Source organism: Glycine max, chromosome 20, assembly GCF_000004515.6.
Source record: "Glycine max cultivar Williams 82 chromosome 20, Glycine_max_v4.0, whole genome shotgun sequence".
In the NCBI taxonomy this organism is placed as follows: domain Eukaryota; kingdom Viridiplantae; phylum Streptophyta; class Magnoliopsida; order Fabales; family Fabaceae; genus Glycine; species Glycine max.
In genome coordinates, this window is record NC_038256.2 from 32,275,219 (window position 1) to 32,296,929 (window position 21,711).

At 35.5% G+C, this 21,711-nt stretch overlaps 1 long non-coding RNA gene across 1 annotated transcript; it reads right to left on the reverse strand.

The window, feature by feature from the left end:
* Positions 1–1,193: 1,193 nt before the first annotated feature.
* On the reverse strand, positions 1,194–6,325 carry LOC106797578 (uncharacterized). The gene is made up of 6 exons (XR_001386863.3): positions 6,211–6,325; positions 5,878–6,112; positions 5,231–5,342; positions 4,912–5,133; positions 3,250–3,475; positions 1,194–1,240 (listed from the first exon to the last, which is right to left on the reverse strand). It is a non-coding gene; the product is annotated as an uncharacterized lncRNA (long non-coding RNA).
* Positions 6,326–21,711: the final 15,386 nt, after the last annotated feature.

The window sequence follows — 21,711 nt, forward strand, 5'->3', positions numbered from 1 at the left end:
AAAAAAAGACATTCTAAGACTACGGTTTTTAGAAAATTTTTCTTAGAATCCTCAATTTTTATTTTTTATTTTTTTTTTTAAAAAAAGACATTCTAAGACAAACCCAAAAACCATTTTAGAAAGTAGACTTTCTAAGACGGTTTTTTGAAGAACTGTCTTAGAATTCTCAATTTGTTTTTAAAAGAAAGACATTCTAAGATGGTTCCAGGTCAAAACTATCTTAGAAATTATACCCTTCTAAGAGGGTTTGAAAACCTTTATGGAAAGTGAAGACTTTTCACAATGGCAACTTCAACGACCGTTGAAAACCGTAATAAAAAGTCCCTCAGAATCGTCGTAAAAAATGTTTTCTTAGTAGTGACATTGAACACCTCAGCAGTGTCATTGTATATTTGTATGTGGAATCCTGCCTCTACTCAAGATATTATTAGCCTCTACAACTTTGGCAACCATCTCACTTGCTTCCCTATAAATCTCAAACTAACCGACTATACATAATAAATAGTTGACTTCTCAAGTCTTGCATATTAACGCTATATTACTGTGCCAAAGCAATTGTGAAGAGCTACCTTAACCAAACATATTTAAACCACCATATACCATCTTATACTACTTATACTATTGTCTTAGAAACACAATAATCATCTATAAAACTTTAGACAAAGACAAGTGTTTAAGCAAAAATTTCACTTATGTACATAGGCAGCTATCCAAAAAGGTCATTCCTGGCAAATTCAATCGCTTGAATCCATTCATCCTGCCTATATCAGAAGGCAAAGCACCTTCTAAGAAGTTATTAGATGTACCCAGTGAGTCTTGAAGTAAATGTATCAGTTTAGAATTCCTATAACTTCCAAAAGGAAATACCATGACTAAAACTTATATTTACATATTAAGATGTATCTATATGGAATGTGACTACTTTTAGTTGCTAAAGTTGATATCCAATCTCCAGGAGCAAAAGGATCACGATTGATATTTTGTGCTTCCTTAAGTTGTTCCCTTTAAACTTAAGTCTTTGCAAGTCTCTCAATCTAACTTCAGCACAATCAGTAAACACAAAAACAGATAAATTTTAGAAAGAAAATAGAAATAGAAAACCTCTCCATGTGTGAAAATGAAGGACAATGCACCAAGTTACTATACCAAAAACATATCTAACCTTCCTTGTTATGGATATTCAGTCACAAAACTCATGTCTGGTCTTGTTGCTTCTAAAACCTGCCTTATATGTATAATACTGCACAAAAGAAACTTTGTCGACAAAGATCAGGCAACACATTATGAAACTACTCACGAAACAACTCCTTTAATAGTTAATTATTCAAGATTCTTAAGATATTTTATGATTTAAACAAAAAAAAATAGATAAGTAAAGTATTAAGTAAATCTTATAATGGCACAACAAGTGATCTTACATCTAAGGATAGATGAATAATAAAACCACATTATTTAATTCTACCTGACTACAATATATCACTTCACGTGGGTATTTATGTAACTCATATTTTTTGAATTACATAGATGAGATGAAAAAAATAACAATTATAACATACTTTAGCGTAATATGAAAGACAACCTAATAGTTCAGATAAGTATATAATAGTTTAGATAATATTGAATAGGCAGTAAACAGAATTGATAGTTTGACACAAAATTAATAATGTATATTAGATCCTTCTTTATAGTTCTCAATTGAAAACAATGCTTAAGCTTGAGTTTAATGCATATTTATATAAAGATATAATTAAAGTTTATTAGATTTAAAGACTTGTTTGAAAAAAAATAACTTCGATAATTTTTTGAATAAGTTCTTATTATATAAAAGCTCATTATAAAAGTAATTAAAATTCAACTAGTAACCTATTTGTGTTTGGATATACATATATGTTGATAAGAATTGGATATATACGTGTTGATAAGAGCTTACATAATTTTGAAGTGTTTGCATGCAATGTCAAGTGAACTTATAAAAGGTTATCTCATTTTAAAAATTAAAAAAAAAGTGAACCATGCATAAAAGTAAATAAGAAATTAAAAACTAACTAAACATTTAATATACTAACATCATATGTATTACAAAAAATATTCAGAATGAAAACCATTTTGCCTATAAAACCAAAATGTTAGTGATATATATGCCTCTTTTTTTTATTTCTTTTCCAAAATTATCGTCAATTTTAAATCATCTACAATTTTATACCTCCCTTCTATACTACTAGAAAAATGTTATTCTATGTCGGTTAAAAAACACTTTCTACGATGGTTATTAACTGTCGTCGTAGGCAACATTGTAGAAAGTCTTTAATTTCTACGATGGTTCCATAAAATGTCTTAGAAAAAGGTACACTTCTAAAATGGTTCTTAGGTAAAAATCGTCTTAGAAGGATGTATTTTTAAAACGGTTCTCAATTAAAAACCGTCTTAGAAAGGTAGATTTTCTAAGACGATTTTTCATATAACCGTCTTAGAATGTGTTTTTTTTAAACGATTTTAGAAATATAGTTTTTTTATAAAACTGTCTTACAATGTATTTTTTTAAAAAAAATTAAAATATTTTGAGGATTCTAAAACGGTTTTTTTAGAATAGCAAGCCTATAGGCATCAAAAGTATTAGTTATTTGTTTTAAAGGTATAAAATTGAAAGAATAAAAAAAAGGTGAAAAAAGGCATACAGGTATAAAGCATATCACATAATGCAAGGAGATAACAAAACATAGCTATTATAGTTGATGAAAAAAGCCAAGCTAGAGAACCTAACACGACCTATCCAAAAAATCTATAAGACATTGATGAATAACTTGAAATTCTATCAAGAATCACAATCCAACAGCACATTATACAAAGAAAAAAAAAAGTACAAAGCTAAGTATTTTACTCCTCTTCTCTAAAAGAATCAACTTATTCCACTGACGACGTCTTCCTTGGCTACTTTAATCAGAACAAATTATTAGATGCCATGTATTTATTTACCTTGAAAATTGAAAACTACAAAAACTGGGAAGAAAATATTAGTTTTGCCTCACATACCACAATTTAAGTATATCCATTGTTACCATATTAAGTCTGCATATTTTAATGGCAACTTATTGCAAGTATATTGTTAGTGTCACATAAATGTATCATTGTCGTATAAATGGTTGTTAGTGTAATTGTGATTCCTGTGACAACTCACATTCTATATTCACACTAAGTTTAGATATCCTTCAAAGTTGTTAAGTAGTAAATGGTACAAAAATAACAACTCACATTGCTCCTTCACTAGAATGTCGATCGCTTAGTGTAATTGTTTGCTTTCCAGAACCTGATTCAATCACTGGCATGGGTAAATGGTTTTCGGGGTCCATAGAAGATAAAATCTCGCCCATGGATCGATAAGATTCAGTTGAAGGCAACAAATTTGAAGCATCATTCTCATCAACTGGGTTTTCACTGTCCTTTCTTTGTATGTTTTGATCCTCAGACAATGAGGTATCTAGAACAACATTAAGATTAGCAAAAGAATCCCATATAAGAAAAAAAAAAAAAGGTGAGCCCGAGAGTAATCAGGATACCTCAGGCTAAACAAAACATAAATGAAGGTTATGTATCAACTTGAACTTATTTTTCCTAATTGTAAGCATAAACAAACCAGAAAGCAATTAATCCAAAGAATACAAATTGATTGAGAGTTTCTCACATCATATATATATATATATATATATATATATATATATATATATATATATATATATATATATATATATATATATATATATATATATATATATCTGAATTTCAATGTAAGTCGCTTGTTTTGGAACCTACATAATATAAGGAAAACTACAAGAGTTAATTTTCTGGAAACTAAGCAAAAATTCTTAAATGAAACAATATTACACATGTCACATTCAGGAACAATTTTTTTATCTAACACTTATTAAAAATATTGTTAAAAGTTTTTAATAATATTTTTAAAAAGGGTTAAACAAAAATTATTGTTAAAAATCATGTGTAATAGTAAAAGTATATTTTTTGTATAATGACAAAAATGTTCTTATTTAGAGTTTTGTATTATTTTTATAAAATTTTAAATGTTATTTATATAATTATTTTTTTTATCTAATGAATCAAATAAGAATAAAGAAACTTTTTTGTTCGTATTTCTTCGAATCCTAACAACTTAAAGTTATTTCTTTTTTATTTCATTTCACAGCCAAACACAGATTATAAGTCAAGTCTTGAGCTTTTTTCTTGAAAAAAGAAAAAAGTTAGGGAGGATATAGATAACTGATAGGATTGGGAAGGCTCCACCAAAAAAAAAAGGGACAATGTATTATTAGATTTCAATCTACGTGCTTTTCTTTTCCACGTATATTTTGTTACTCTAACATACCACTAAAGTATCTCGAATGGATTGCTCTTGAACTTTTTTTCTTTTGCTGAGTTATCTTAATATTTAAATGTATTGACATTTTAAAAATAATAAAAGTGCATGTGAACAGAAGAGCCTCCTTTATTAAAATATATGATATAAATAATATAACAAAATACACTATTAAAAGGTAACATGAATAGTTTTTATATCTCTTGAATGAAATTAAATAATACAATAATTTTTTTTCACAGAAATTATATAATAAGTTAAAAAGCCAACCGTACACCTAATTTACTCAAGATAGATCGATGCGGATGCAATAATTTTGTTAGAGAAAAGTGTGTGTGGCTGTGACATGAGGGAAGATGCCAATATAATTCTCGTCGCAATACATTTACTTTATCTAAAATTCAGCAAAAAATTAAACTTTACCTCAAAAAGATGAGGAGGGGTTGAGTTTGTGATATATTGACGAGACTTTATCTTACCCCCATTGAGTTGGCTTAAATTTATTTTTCCCTATAGAAAAACTAAAATAAAACATGGATTTATACCTGGTTGAAGTTATGTAAGAATGTATTAGTCTTTGGTCCCTCTGAGCAATCTGCAAAGCAGGTAGGGCATATGTTCCGCGCAAATCTTGAGGGTAATTAAGTCCAAATATAACACCAGCTGGCCCAGATAAAATCCCCACGTCGTCAGAAGCCTGAATTAGGTCACACAGAACAATCTTTCCCTTCACTGAATGTTTATCCAAAGAGTCCTCTAGGGAATACCTGAGCAATGAACAATGTATTAAATTGAAATCCAATTTTTTTCCTTAAAAAAAATAATAATACAACCAATAAAAGTGTAGAATTCATTTGCAGATACCTGGATGTGGAGCTGTTATGTCCTCCAGCAATATTAGGTATATCACCAATTCACCACCGTAAACCAGTGGATAGAATTTTTTCTTAAGATCAAATGTGTTAATTGAAACTCCCTGTAGATATAGGCAAACTCATCCATTAAACTTAGCCTTTCTTTGAATATATTTTAAATGAAAATAAATTCAAATCAAGCTATATATATGGAGAATTTACACAAAAGATATATACCCCATAAATAGCCCCATTGCCCAATTGCACCTTGGTGACAATCTTTCTGTCAAAAGTGCATCCTAGCAGCCACAGAAAGTAACCATGGTGCATAATTTGTCATTGAGGAAAGAGAAAGGCCCAAATTGTTGCCAGAATTTGAGGTTAATAAAGTCTATAACACCATTCGTGAGACTCTTTGAATTAAAAAAATAGATAAATACAAGAAAAATGGGAGTTATATATATAATTAATATTGAAATCCATGCACTACATGAATTTAAAAAAGTAAAAAATATAATAAATTGAATAAAATAAATAAATAAATTCAAAAAAACTATTCAGCCGACATGTGATGGACTGACCAATTTTAATAATACTATTGATAAGAATGAAAAGAAATGTAAGAGTATAAATATAATTTTTAAAATAAATGATTACTTGTTGCAGGTGAAGTTATGACAAGATCCTTTTCGTTTGGTTGGTGGAGGACCAAATCCTTTGTCAATGAAGCTCTCAGACTCTGGCCAAATTCACGTGTCTAATACTCCCACAATTATGTCATTCTCTGTGGTTGCTTTTTTCACATTCTGAGGAAGCCCTACGAAGTTCCACGACCTTGTTGTGCGAAGACGATTCTTCTTGGTTGGGAAAACAGAGATAATGTTGTCCATTTCTGTTGCAATTCCAAAGTAATTAACACTATGCTTTATCTTCCATAAAATATAATGAATAATTAAGAAAAATAGTTGTATGGAAAGGAGATTATAGTACCTGCCATTCTTTTTGCCTCCTCCTATGTTAACTTCATCACGAATGCATTAAAGTTCTTCTAGCTTTGAAGTACAGCTTCGGGTTGGAAGTCACTGGATGCATGCACATTTGGATAGTCAATCTTACTGTACTTTTGTATAATGAACAAAAATAACTAATCTAGCTCTATTCCACTATTGCAGCAATTAAGTCAAGCATTGATTTTTTTATTCAGTAACAAAGATATTAAAGATAATGTTGGTTTATCCTGTATTATTGTCACCAAAGAACATAGTTTCAAACAATAATAAGGTTTGTCAATAAATAACGTAGTTGTCTCTTTCTCCTTCAAACCCCTGATCAACTGAGACATAGTTTTCCATATTCTCTAAATTAAATAATTTAACCCATAAATTAAATAAAGCACATGATATATGCATGTTTGATAAAAACAAGATGGACACCTAAGACTGGAGTTATTCATCCTCTGTTTTATATGATTTCAGCTTAATTAATGTTCTCTAAATTCACATTGATCTTGAAAAACTAACCTTATATTTGCAAGAAATTGACTTTTGTAGTTGCTTGATGCCTCTGCCTTCCTTCTTGCTTCCAGGTGATTGATCAGTTATGCTCTAAGTTTCATTTCCTTTGATACTCCATTAGTCAGTATCAAAATGCAAACACATCCAATGACAATAATACCCAATGATGCAGATATCAGAATACTCCATTTCCTTTGATACTCCATTAGTCAAAGACATAAGTACAGTGGGTCTACTCCTTAGGTAAGGTCACAGCAAGTGAATGTATGTCACAAATACCTGAACTGTGCGAATGATGCCATCATTTTGTGGTGGTAGAGAGAGTTTGAGGTTGCCAGCATCCCATTCACCCTTTACTTGAATAACTAATTAAGGATAAAAAAATATTAATAAATTGATACAATAGCTTAAAACATGTATCACATATTTATTAAAACAAATGACTACATGATAAGCATACATATAAGTTATCTTACTCTCTCTACCAAACTAGCTACTACTGCAAACCAGGAAAATCAGTACCTGATATGCCAAACTAAATTAGATCCACAAAAAAGTTAATTACTTAATTTGAAAAAATCATGTGGTTTTCTCGCTACATGATTTGCACGTTATGACAATATCACTGTCTATAACCTATTAATTCTACCTATATGTAATGTCACAGATTTTTGCCAAATCAATTACCTGCAATGAAGATAACATTTTAGAATTGAGTTCAATTTTGAATAAAGTTGACCCCATCATACATTCAATACCCAACAAATAAAATGAAAAAACAGTCACTTGTAAATGACTTTTCACTTCATCATTTGTAAGGCCTTCCACCTGCATCAATTCTCTAATTTGTTTGAGTGGCCACTGCAAAACAAAATAAACCATTTAGGTACACATTGATCCCACACAGGACAAGATCCATAGTTTCATGAGATCAAGAGTCAACTAGGCATACCTTGTGCTTTACCAGAAACTGAAAAATGATGCCCAAACTAAATTTACATCTAATAAGATTTTATATACCTCCCAACTCTTCCCACAATGCAGCCAAGAGATTTAGGGGAAACACGATGAGTATAATGAACTCATGTCTCAAAAGAACCTGTGCCAAACTAAAAGAGTTGAGAAATAGTTAATTCAGTATAGGAAAAGATGAATCTATATTGTCCTATGAAAATTTGCATTATTTGAAAGGCAGGATTACAAGATCTATTATATTTTCCCTTCCATGTCGTAGATATCATATATTTGCCCTTTGTTTGGATCTGAGAGAATCTCATACGCTTCACATATTCACTGAAAGTTCTCTAAAGCAATATCCTTCATTTGGTAATAGAAGAAAACAAAATGAATGAAGAAATTGCAAGCCAAAATAAATTACTGAATTAGCACAGAGACAGAGAAAGAAGAATACATGAGGAGCTTAGTATTTATCAGGCTGCTAAATACAAAAAGGTTTTGGCAGGGTCTGACATTGGAACACACATTTTTGAAATTGCGATTGTAACGTCGATTGGGTTCGAATTGAAGAACAAAATCAACGCAAAAATGGAAAATCAAAGAGGGTTTTGTGAAGTGTTGAGAGAGAGAGAGAGAGAGTAATTGACCTAAATAGTGAATGGTGACGATAGTCTTATTCAGTTGAATCAGTAGGGAATGATTTGGTGGTGCAAGGTCAAGTAAGCTCTTTGATAGGGATGAGTTACCCTCACCCTTCTCTTTCTCTTTCTCTTCCTCTTCCGCTTCGTCTTCCTCTCCTTCTTCTTCATCTTCGACGTTATTTTTTCTCTCGAACATTATCTTTCCAAGTCCAAACCCCAAATACCCCCCTCCAAAACAAACGATGCCACCCCTAGATCCCACCACCATCGTCTCTGCCACTCCACAACCACCAATCCCAATCCCCAAATACCCTCCCTCCCCACAAAAAACCCCAACCACATAACCCTTCCCTCAAACACCACCATCACTCTAAGTACCACAGGCCAGTTCCCCATGACGACGGCATCAACGCCTCCAACAGCGCAGACCCACACCGTCCTCCACTAGAGAGAGAGAGAAAGCGAGAAAAGCGAGAAAAGCGAGAGAGAGAGAGAGACAGAGACAGAGAGAAAGAAAGCGAGAATAAAAGAGAGAAATAAAGGTCAATGTGCTCGATAAGATAAGAGAGAGAGAGGAAAAAAAAGCGAGAAAAAGTATAATCATTCAAAGATGGTTTTGTAAAACCGTCTTTGTACAGAGTTCAACTAGGACGGTTTTTTTAATAACTGTCCTTAAACTTACAACTTTATTACGATACTACCATCCCATTATCTTTAAAGATGGGTTCTACCAACCGATGTTATTGGCTCGTCGTAGTAAACAACTTTTGTAGTAGTGTATGTTAATATACATGCATTGTCGAGAGAAATTAATTTTTCTCCTTCCTTGACTATGTACGGTTCCTCCCTATCTCCAACACCTTCTGTTGTGTTATTGGAGCTCTAGACCGAGAATGAAACAACTTGCGAGTATTGCAAGTGCAAGCCCAAAGAGAAAGTAGAAAAACCTTGGAGAGGAACTATATCGTGAATGCGTGGTTTGGAGAGCGTGCAAAATGAATCTCCAATTTCAGAGGGTGGAGATTTCTCAAAGAGTCAAAGTTCCCCTTTGTTTTTGTCTAAGTTCAATTGGAAATTGATAAACCATTATATTTGCATTCTTGTACATGAGTTTATCCTTGTTTTTAATTTATTTTACATGATTTTATTAGCAAAACTCATGGAATTTTGTAAAGTGTGACAAAGCTAGGACAAGAGTGAAAAAATGTGGAAATCTTGCATAAAGAGGTTGAAAAAGTATCAGATGAGTGCTCTAATGAAGAGCATGATCTTATTCGTTGGAGGTCGGCCATGCTCATCCCAAAACACCCTAACCGACTACAAGAAGGTCATTCTTAATTTTTCATTAAAAAACCCATCAATGTCGTCAGTATTTGAGAACGTTTGTACTCTCCAGAAGAATGGCCATGCTGCCTCCAAAGTTCAAATTTTGAGTTGCCCGCTCAATGAGAACAGTTGTGCTCTTCAACAACATGATCATGCTCTTGTCTACGTCAGTTATATTTTCTATTTTATAAAAGGGAAAATTAGGGGGTCTGGTTTTATCTTTTATTTTGTTCACTGGAATTTGAACTCTATGAATGAGCTAGGCATAGTGTGAGAGCTTTATTGAACTGGGGAGCATGTGAGAAGGATTATGAAGGCTTTGAAGTGTAATTTCTATTATCTTTCTCATGTACGTGAGGTTCTCTGTATGCTTGTTTGTGCCTATTGCTAGCTAGTTAACTCCCTTTTCTAGGGCTATGATGTAATCTGCAGATGAATCATGATTTTCTTAATTGAAATTTGTCTTTATTCAATCAATTATTTTATTCTAATGTGTGCTTAATTTTCTTTAGAATTGATCGCCCTATATTTTAATTTTTTGTGCGCTTGTGGCCTAATTTGTATAAATGATAAAACGGTAGAATAATTGGGTCCTATGAAATATGAATTATCAAACATACTTTAGGAATTTCTGAATTGGTTGCTTGTAAACTAATCTCCCTGGACTTGTATTTTCTCGTAATTTGAACCCTAACTGACCAAGTAGGATTTGAATTAAGAGAAAGAGTGTTTGACCAGGACCTATTAACTACTTTTGAGAGTTTTTCAGTAAATAATCAAAGAATTAAGGGGATTCAAAAGCATGATTACAATCATAGTCCCCAACCTCTTTATTATCAGATTTTCAATTTTTATTTTCCATGAGTAATTGAACACATTTTTCAACTATTGATAAAAAAATCCAAATTGTTTAATTTATAACGAATTAAATTATTACAGTAACACAACTAGTCCTTTAGGTACGATATCTAGACTTAAGTCCACTATTACTATGTGTAGGGTACACTTACCCTTGCAATCATATTCTTATGCATAAAAAATTACTAGCAAAAATACAAGGAGAATAAAACGTGAATGGGGGGATTTAGATTTCAGAAAATGTGTTTCACTTTCACCCTTATGGTTTCTTCAATTTCTTTCAACATTGCAATTTACCATAAGAGGAAGGAATATTTCAGTGATAATATTTAATTTCATTGAGGACATTTTTGGGGGAAAAACAAGAAAGAGTGGTATATTATTAAAAGATGGAGGTGTAAATATCAATTGCCCAACCTAAATTGGGCTTAGAGTAAACCAATAAGGGAATTGCTTGGGGCACTGTTAGTCGTCATTTACGACAAACTTTTGTATAGAAAAGTTTTATAAAATCTTTATCTTTTCCCCAATTTATAGTTCTTTTTGTAGGATTGTACATATTTTAGGTTTAGTTTAATTTTTTTTTCCATTAGAAATGCCCAACATTATGAACTTAATGTGTTTCAACTTCAATTTCTCGTAAAAAAGGTGAAATTTGTGAAGGCTTGCAGCTGGTGTCTCGCTAAGCGAGGCTTGTGCGCTTAGCAAGAATCATGCACTAAGCGAGGCACTCAGCCTGCTTAGCGAGTTGGGAGAATCTGGAGGAGAATCTAAGAAGCATTTGCATGCTCAGCACGTCATCAGCTCGCTCAGCGAGGTGTTTGTCTCTTCCCGTTCTAAGTGCGCCCAGCTCGCTCAGCAGATGTTCACTGACTCGCACTAAGCACAAAAATGGCGCTAAATGAGCCTTCAAGGACAGAAAGCCCTTTTTAAGGCAGAAGTTTGAAAAATCAAGCATAGAAGAGAATTAGGACTAATAGATGTCAGTGACTTATCCAAATAATCTATATTATTATTATATTTGAACAATTTACTATTTCTTTATTTGCATGGTATGCTTGAACAAATATTAGTTATGTTATTTGACTATGTGGATTTTATATTTGATCTATTCATGGTTCTTGCTTCATGGTTCGTGCTTCATGATTTGGTTTATATTTTTCCATGAATGTTGTATGGATGCTTAGTTGTATTTGCATGCTTCAAACTTGTTACGCACTTTGGCTTTTTGTTGATGCCAAAGGGGGAGAGAAATAGGGATTAAATCAAGAACTCACATGAGTAATCAACTTAATTTTAAGAGAAGCATTAATTCAAAAACAAAGGGGGAGAATGGAAATCTATGAGAGTGATCGACTAGAAAAAAGTGTGTGTGTGTGTGTGTGTGTGTGTTTCTTGATTTTAGAAGTTGTCATCATCAAAAAGGGGGAGATTGTAGAAGCAAGCTTCATGATGAATCAAGATTGATTCAAAGAAGTTTTGATGATAACAAAGGTGATGACAAAAAGCTCAAAGGTCAAGAACACTTCATGATAACAAAGATGATGATCTCAAGAATCAAAGAATGAGTTCAAGATGTTTAAGATTGAATCAAGAACAATTCAAGGTTCAAGAGGAAATTTGATTTCAAGAATCAAGATTCAAGGGTCAAGCTTCCAAGAATCAAGATTAAGATTCAAGACTCAAGATTCAAGAATCAAGAGAAGAATTAATCAAGAAAGTATGAAAAAGTTTTTTTTAAAAAAAACTGAGTAGCACATGGATTTTTCTCAAAACTTGTTTACCAAAGAGTTTTTACTCTCTGGTAATCGATTACCAGATTGTTGTAATCGATTATCAGTAGAAAAATGTTTTTGAAAAAGTTTTCAACTGAATTTGGAACGTTCCAATTGATTTCAAAATGTTGTAGTCGATTACAATGTTTTGGTAATCAATTACCAGTGTGCTTGAACGTTGAAATTCAAATTCAAATGTGAAGAGTCACATTCTTTCACAAAAAAGCTTTGTGTAATCGATTACACTGATTTGGTAATCGATTACCAATGATAGTTTCTGAACAGATCAAAAGATGCAACTCTTCAAATAGTTTTTGACTTTTTCAAATTGATTTTAAGTTTTTCTAAAAGTCATAACTCTTATAATGGTTCTCTTGACCAGACATGAAGAGTCTATAAAAGCAAGGCTTTGTTTTGCATTTTAATCAATCATTCTACACATCAATCTTTTCCAATTCATTCTTTACACAAGCAATTTTTTCCACATTGATTTCTGAGTTTCTTTGAACTTCTTCTTCTTCTTCTTCCTTTTGCCAAAAGCTTTCCAAGGTTTTCTGGTTTTCTAAACTTTGAAAACTTGTGCTATTCATTCTTTTCATCCCTTCTCCCTTTGCTAAAAAGAATTCGCCAAGGACTAACCACCTGAATTCTTTTTGTATCTCTCTTCTCTTTTTTCCAAAAGAACGAAGGACTAACCGCCTGAATTCTTTTGTGTCTCCCTTCTCCCTTGTCAAAGAATTCAAAATGACACAGTCTGAGAATTCTTTTGATTCTTCCCTTTCCCATATACAAAAGATTTCAAAGGACTAACCGACTGATAATTCTTTTGTATCCCCATTCACAAAGTTTCAAAGGTTTAACTGCCTGAGAACTTTGTCTTAACACATTGGAGGGTACATCCTTTGTGGTACAAGTAGAGGGTACATCTACTTGGGTTTGACTGAGAACAAGAGAGGGTACATCTCTTGTGGATCAGTTCTAGTGGAAGGTACATCCACTAGGTTGTTCAAAGAGAACAAGGGAGGGTACATCCCTTGTGGATCTTTGCTTGTAAAAGGATTTTTACAAGGTTGGAAAAGAAATCTCAAGGACTACAGGTCGCTTGGGGACTGGATGTAGGCACGGGTTGTTGCCGAACTAGTATAAAAACTCTTGTGTGTTTGTCTCCTTCTTCCCTACTCTTTTAATTTCCACTGTGCATTTTAATTTCCGCTTTTACTTTTGGTTAAGTTTCTCTTCTACTTTTTATTTACTTAACAATATAGTAAAAGCCTTAGAAGAGTAATATTTTAATTAGTAAAGGTTTAGGAATAATTAATTCAACCCCCCTTCTTAATTATTTTGAGGCCACTTGATCCAACACAACACCTTTCATTGCGTTATTGGAGCTCTAGACCGAGAATGAAACAACTTGCGAGTATTACAAGTGCAAGCCCAAAGAGAAAGTAGAAAAACCTTGGAGAGGAACTATATTGTGAATGCGTGGTTTGGAGAGCATGCAAAATGAATCTCCATTTATGGTTGTTTTTGTATAGAAAAGTTTTAAAAAATCTTTATCTTTTCCCCAATTTATGGTTCTTTTTGTAGGATTGTACATATTTTAGGTTTAGTTTAATTTTTTCATTAAAAATTCCCAACATTATGAATTTAATGTGTTTCAACTTCAATTTTAGGTATAATGGATGAAATCTGTGAAGGCTTGCAGCTGGTGTCTCGCTAAGCGAGGCTTGTGCACTTAGCGAGAATCATGCACTAAGCAAGGCACTCAGCCCGCTTAGCGAGTTGGGAGAATCTGGAGGAGAATCTGAGAAGCATCTGCACACTCAGCGCGTCATCAGCTCGCTTAACGAGGCGTTTGTCTCTTCCAGTGCTAAGCGCGCCCAGCTCGCTCAGAAGATGTTCACTAACTCGCACTAAGCGCAAAACTGGCGCTAAACGAGCCTTCAAAGATAGAAAGCCCTTTTTAAGGATGAAGTTGGAAAAATCAAGCATAGAGGTTAGAGGAGATCAAAACAGAGGCACTAAATAGAGCAAGGAAGTCAAAAACCTCAGGTTTCAAGAGGATCTTAGGTTTAGGAGTAATTTCTAGGTTCCTAGAGGTGGAGGAGACATCCCTACCACTGTGTAATATGTTATTTTCTTCTTAACCCTCATCTTGTAGCTGAAAGGTGTTGCCTTGCGATGGAAGGCTAAGTATCTCTGTTGGGAAATTCTGCTGAAACTTTATGTAAATTCTTAACTATCTATTTAAAGTTGTTTTATGTGTTCATTGCTTCTATCTGCACTTACTTATTGCATGCTTTTGGTCTGATCACCCATTGGTGTGCAAAGTTAGGATTTTTAGCATTAGAAAATGTATTAATCCTTAGAACTAGATAGAGTAGGGCTAGATAACTGCATTGCTAGACATAGAGTGTAGGGTTTTAGTTTTTTATATGCTGTGATTGTAATGATGTTCGATTAGGCTAAGTTCGATGAGACATCCGAGAACGAGGTTTAATTAGAATTAGTCCATTCACGCGAGGAATCGGTGTTTGGTATTTTAGTCCTCAGCATAGAACACAAAAATAACATTAAATAGAGAAAAATCGTTTAATTACATCAAGCGTTCAGTAGAAGGACCCAACATTTTAATCATATGTTTTCTCTCCCGTTTTGATAAGCGCATTTGTAGTTATTTTAGATTTACAACATATACATCTTTGGTTTAATTATGTTTACATGGCTTTATATCAATGTCTACTTGCTGAATGAAACTTCACCGGATGAAACAAGTTCCCTGAGTTCAATAATCAGTTTCTTACCGTTTTATTATTACTTTAACGACTCGGTGCACTTTCCGATAAAGTTCGGGACTGTCCTAGAGCTCAAACAAAGTTTTTGGCGCCGTTGCCGGGCAACGTCTTTCCATTTGGGAAGTCTAGTTCAGTTTGTAGTCATTAATTCTTTATTCTTTGATTATTTGTTTGTGTGAATATTTAGTTAGTTCAAAATTTATTTTTCTTTTGGATTGGTTAACTGTTGTTCTTGCTAGTGCTGTGTATGCGTGGAAAGTCCTCTCCAGGTGATTTGGTTCCATTAGACTTGGAAATTGAAGCAACTTGCAGATGGAACAACGCAAAACGGAGAAGAAAATTTCTGTAGGACAGGACAGCGTTACCAATTCTTGAAGAACCTCACTCTTTTGAGTCGTCTTCCAGTTTTCCAGAAATAAGGGAATCTGAAACTGCAGTGCCTGAAGCCGACATAATGATTGAAGACTACTCAAGTTCTACTGTGCCACAGTTTTTCACTAGTATTGCGCGGCCAGAGGTTCTAGTGCAGAATATTACCTATCCTCATTGACTAATCCAGCTGATACAGGGCAACCTATTCCATGGTTTGCCTAATGAAGACCCAAATGGACATCTAGCCACTTACATTGAAATCTATAATACAGTCAGAATTGCTGGTGTGCCGGAAGATGCTATTAGGTTGAGTCTGTTTTCATTTTCATTGTTTGGAGAGGCAAAAAGATGGCTTCATTCATTTAAAGGTAACAGTCTAAAGACTTGGGACGAAGTTGTTGAAAAATTCTTGAAGAAATATTTCCCTGAGTGCAAGACTGCAGAAGGAAAGGCTGTCATCTCTTCCTTCCACCAATTTCCAAATGAATCCTTATGTAAGGCCTTGGAAAGATTCCATAGTTTGCTGCGGAAGACCCCTACTCATGGATTTTTAGAATCGATTCAGCTCAATATATTCATGGACGGGTTGAGGCCACAATCTAAGCAGCTCTTAGATGCTTCTGCAGAGGGCAAAATAAAATTGAAGACCCTGAAGAAGCCATGGAATTAATTGAGAATATGGTTGCAAGTGATCATGCAATATTGCGTGATAGGACTCATTTCCCTACCAAAAGAAGTCTGCTAGAGCTCTCATCTCAAGATTCACTTTTGGCACAAAACAAGTTGTTGTCCAAGCAGCTTGATACATTGACTGAAACCTTAAGTAAGTTGCCAAACCAATTTAATGTTAATCAACCTTCCCATTCTGCTGTTTTGCAGGTAGGAGGGTGCAACATTTGTGGTGGAACTCACGAGTCTGGTTGTTGCATTCCCATTGATGATTCTTCTCAAGAAGTGAACTACATGGGAGGGAATCAACCCAGGCAAGGTTACAATGCAGGCGAATATTCAGGTTTTCAACATGGTTCAAACTTTAATCAGCAGCAAGGGCAATGGAGGTCCCATCTTGGCAATCAATTCAACAAGGAGTAGGGTGGACCATCTAATAGGCCTTAGCAATAAGGGTCTAGCCTATATGAGAGAACCAAAAAAATAGAAGAAACACTTGCTCAATTTATGTAGGTTTCAATGTCCAACCACAAGAGTACGGAGTCTACCATCAAAGACCTTGAAATCCAAGTGGGGCAACTGGCCAAACAGATTACAGAAAAATCTTCTAGTACTTTTGGAGCGAACACTGAGCAGAATCCAAAAGAAGAGTGCAAGGCTGTGATGACCAGGGGTAGGATGGCCACCATGATTGAGGATAAGGAGAGGACACCAGAGGATAACCAAGAACTATTAGTTGTTGAAGAAGAGGAAGATGAGAAGGAAACAGAAGGCAATCAGTTGAGGGAGGACAAAATAAATAAGAATGAGAAGAAAAAGAAGGAGAGGAGAAAAATAAGAATGAGAAGGAAATAAATGTAGAAGAGAAGAAAAAGAAAAAGAAAAAAATGAAAATAAAAAAGAGAGTGAGAAAGAGGAGAAGAGAAAAACTAAGAGTGAGCTGGCTCGAGAAAAGAAGAGAGAGGCTAGTCCATTTATAGGGAAATAGGTGCCATATCCTTTGGTACCCTCAAAGAAAGACAAGGAGCAGCACCTAGCTTGCTTCCTTGATATCTTCAAGAAGTTAGAGAATACAATACCCTTTGGAGAGGCCCTTCAGTAGATGCCGCTCTACTCAAAGTTCTTGAAAGATTTGCTAACCAAGAAGAGCAAGTACATACATAGTGACACCATTGTAGTGGAGGGAAATTATAGTGCAGTGATCTTCCACTGAAGCACAAAGATCCTGGAAGTGCCACTATACCATGCTCTATTGGTGTTGTGTCTGTTAGTAAGGCTCTAATGGATTTGGGAACCAGTATAAACCTGATGCCACTCTTGATGTGCTGAAGAATTGGGGAGTTGGAGATAATGCCAACCAAGATGACACTTTAGCTTGCAGATTGTTCTATAGTGAGGCCATATGGGGTGATCGAAGATGTTCTGGTTAGAGTGAAGCATTTCACTTTCCCAGCTGACTTTGTAGTGATGGACATTGAAGAAGATACTGAGATCCCCTTGATCTTGTGTCGTCCCTTCATACTGACAGCTAGCCGTGTAGTGGACATGGGGAATAAAAAGCTTGAGATGGGAATTGTTGATCAGAAGATCAGCTTTGATTTATTTGATGAAGAAAAACATTTGCTCAACTAGAATGCTTGTTCAGAGGTAAAAGATGGAGGAGAGGAAATGGTTTTGAAGGTGGGAACCAAATTTGATCCAGACCCATAAAGTAAGATGCGTCAAGCTAATGACGTTAAACGAGCGCTTATTGGGAGGCAACCCAATCCTTTATAATTGTTGAATGATTAATCAACATGTTTTGCATTGAAAATAGGGTTGATCAAGCTTCTCTAAAAGTTGTGGATGAAAAACACTTAGAAATTTTTTTTCAGTCATCCACTCGCTCAGCGCGCCCTGTGCATTAAGCGAATAATCCTTCACGCGCTGAGCAAGTAACTTCTTGCGCTAAGCGCATCAACCCCTGTTCATTGGCTAAATCGACCTCATTGAGCGAGCCCTGTGCGCTAAGCCCAAAAACTTCCCTGGAGTTTCATCTTTTGGAATCGGGCTAAGCGTGTCCTCTCGCTAAGTGCACAGCTGCATCTACCTAAGCGCCCACTGTGCGCTAAGCGTAATTCCTTCTATGTTGGACCTTATTTTGAATTGAGCTCAACGGGTCATACCCGCTAAGCCCAAATCCCTCTCGGGTTTGGAATTTTGCTAAGTTAGGGTCTCTCACTAAGTGAGCCCCACTACTGCACTTGGAAGAATTTTATTCGCTAAGCCGGCCCATGGCCCGCTAAGCAAGAGTTGAAGACTAATCAGAGCTGCAGAACTCGCTAAGTGCGACCCTTCGCGCTAAGCCCAATTTCTTCTCTAGAATGTCATATTTTTTTTTGAATTGGGATGAGCGAGTTTACCCGCTAAGTGCGTGAGTTTGAATTCTAAAAACTCAAAAGTCATTGAGTGCTCGCTTAGTGAGTGAACCGCGCTAAGCAAGGCAGTCAAAACTGCCAAAAATAAGGCTTAACTGCCTTAGGCAATTACTTTTGTGCATTTACATACACATTTTCTCTCAGTATCTAGAATCTCTGCTCTGTGCTTCCATTTTGCTCTTTGCATCTATGCTTTCTCTTTGCTTATATATTTTGCAATCCGAGTAAGTGTTCCTGAAATTCTGATACCAGGGAACAGATGTCGTACAGGATGTCACGACATCACGCTTCAGAACATGCAGTTTATGTGTGTCCGTATGAACAGATTAAACAAGTAAATAACACAAGAGAATTGTTTACCCAGTTCGGTGCAACCTCACCTACATCTGGGGGCTACCAAGCCAGGGAGGAAATCCACTCTCAATAGTGTTAGTTCAAGGTCTAACAACCCCTGTTTACAACCTTCTCACCTAACCACTACCCGTGCGATCTCTACCTAAGACCCAATCTTAGATATGAGAACCTCTGCTCACTCCCTCTCACTCACACTCTCGTGTTTACAATTAATTCAAAGACACATCAGAGATCAACTCTGTACAAAAGAGATCAACTCTACACACTAGAGATCAACTCTAGACACAAGGTCCAACACTTGATGTTAGGATAACACCAAGGTGGCTCACAAAACACTCAAGTCCCAAAACTCACAAAATAACTCTTTAATCCCGGACTCGGTGCAGAACTCGTGCAGCCTTCATGATTATATAGCCGTGTACGATTCTGGGCTGCAAGTTCTTGATGCTGGAGGAGATCTATCTTCTTCTGAAAAATCTGCAGTTAAAGAACTAAAAGATAACTTTTGATCTTTTAGTTTGAATCTTTAATCTTTAATCTTTAATCCCTGAACGAACTCTTCTACTTTGAAATTCGAACTTTAATGATCTTTTAATTCGTTCCTAAAGATAGATCTTCTAATCTCTTGCTAACTGCACAATAATCTGTTAAAGATACAACAGATTTATATGTCCAGTATTTTCGGGCCAGATGTCAGGACATCGTATCCGACATCTTGGATCCTGCAGCTTCAATGCTTCACTTGACTTTTATCTTGCATTGTACAGCAATTCCAGTATTCTCGAGCAGGATGTCAGGACATTGTATCCGACATCGTGGATCCTTCAACTTCAATTCATCACTTGACACTTTATCTTGCCTTGTGCATTGTGCATCCCGATCTTATTCCTTGACATAACGTTGGACATCATGTGCAGCAACTCCAGCTTTCCTTCATTGTCTAAGTGCTTATGTTTTAACAAAATCTTAGCCAACCTTTTTAAACTCAGTAGTGCTAAGCACTAACAATCTCCCCCTTTGGCAAATTTTGTCTAAAACATACTTAGACACTTCCTGAGCAGGTACGAGCAGTTATGCAAGTGGGATCAGCAACATTCATTATCAGAGTAATCAAGCACAGCGGAAATTCTTCAAGTTGCTAATCTACAAGTCTTCTCCAGGATGTCAAGACATCTCTCGTGACATCAGCTTTCTGCTTCTGCTCCCCCTGTCTCCATGCTTACTGCATCATCTTCTATCAGCTACTAGTCTTCTCCAGGATGTCAAGACATCTCATGTGACATCCGCTATCTGCTCCCCCTGTCTTCATGCTCCTACTGCAGCGTCTTCTAGTAGCTTACATCAATCATCAGTCATCATCAGCAGCAGCAGTCTCCCCCTCAACGTCATACAGCTGCCCCTCGAAATCATGAATCATGCATACATCGTTTCCTACTGCCATACATCATACATAGTATCCTACTACTCAGAATCATGCATAATAGCAAGCATAATACTATTACTCCCCCTTTTTAGACATAAATTTGGCAAAAGTAGGATGCATGAAATTAATGTGCAAATAGTACAGACCAATAACAATGAATTGTTCAAAGGAACATGCCCCTATATCTAATAAAAGTAAAAACAAAATTAAAGGTCTGATGATCATGGGGTGGCTTCAGAATCATCATCGGATTCTGTCTCTTCTGCTGCATCTTCCTCTTCCTCAGCAGCTTCTTCTTCTTCTTCAGCTGCTTCTCCTTCTTCCTCAGCTGCTTCTTCATCATCAATGCCACTCTCTGAGAGCCTTTTGATCAGCCGTTCTAGCTCCATCTTCTTCTCTGTGGTGGCTTTGATGGTTGCTTCCAGCACCTTGCATGTGTCCTTGAGTTCAGCAATCAGAGCATCCTTGGACACAGCACCTGAAGCAGCAGCTTTCCCTGATGTCGAGACAGATGTCGAGACAATGTCTGGGACATGTGTCCCTTCAAACAGTTTGTAATGCAGGGATAGAGGAGATTCTCTCTTCATCACAGAGTCAGTGTAGTTTAACATATTGGGATGCTGACTCAACATAATGCCACACAATACAGTAGGGAAGGCAATGGGTAATTTGATAGCAAAAGATTCTGAATGCTTAACAGTTTGATCAAAGATATAGTTTCCAAAATTAAATTTGGATTTGGTTCCAACAGCATACAGAAATTTACCCAAACCTGTGGCAACAGTGGAAGTATGATTGGTGGGAACCCAGTTTGCAGCTCCAATCCTGTGCAGAATGGCATACTTCACACTTAGCTTTCCTGCTGAAAGCTTCCCTTTCTTTGGCCAATGCTGGACTCGTTTGGCAGTGATTTCCTTGGCAATTTGATGCTCAGAAACATCAATATCTATCACTCCATCAGTAGGTCTGCCCAGATATTTGTTAATCACAGCAGGGGAGAATTTAACACACTTTCCTCTGACAAACACCTTTTGATACTCATCACTTTTTCTGTTAGATATGTCAGAGGGAATGTTGACAATGAATTCCCTGACTAAGCCTTCATAGCAATCTCCCAACTTGCTGACAGTCTTCAGCAGTCCACCAGCCTTGATGAGGTCCATGATCTCCTTGCAATCCAAGGCATCTCTTCCCAGTTCTCTCTCAACCGCAAGTCTGCGTTGATACACATATTTCCACTTTTCAACATTGCCAATGGAGTGGAAAGAGATGTTGTCCAATGGTGCATCAGGGACATTTCCAGGCACCTTTTTCCCTGAAGTCTTGGCCTTCTTAGATGTCGAGACATCTAGTTCGACATCCTTATCAGAATCGGATGACGAAATTTCTT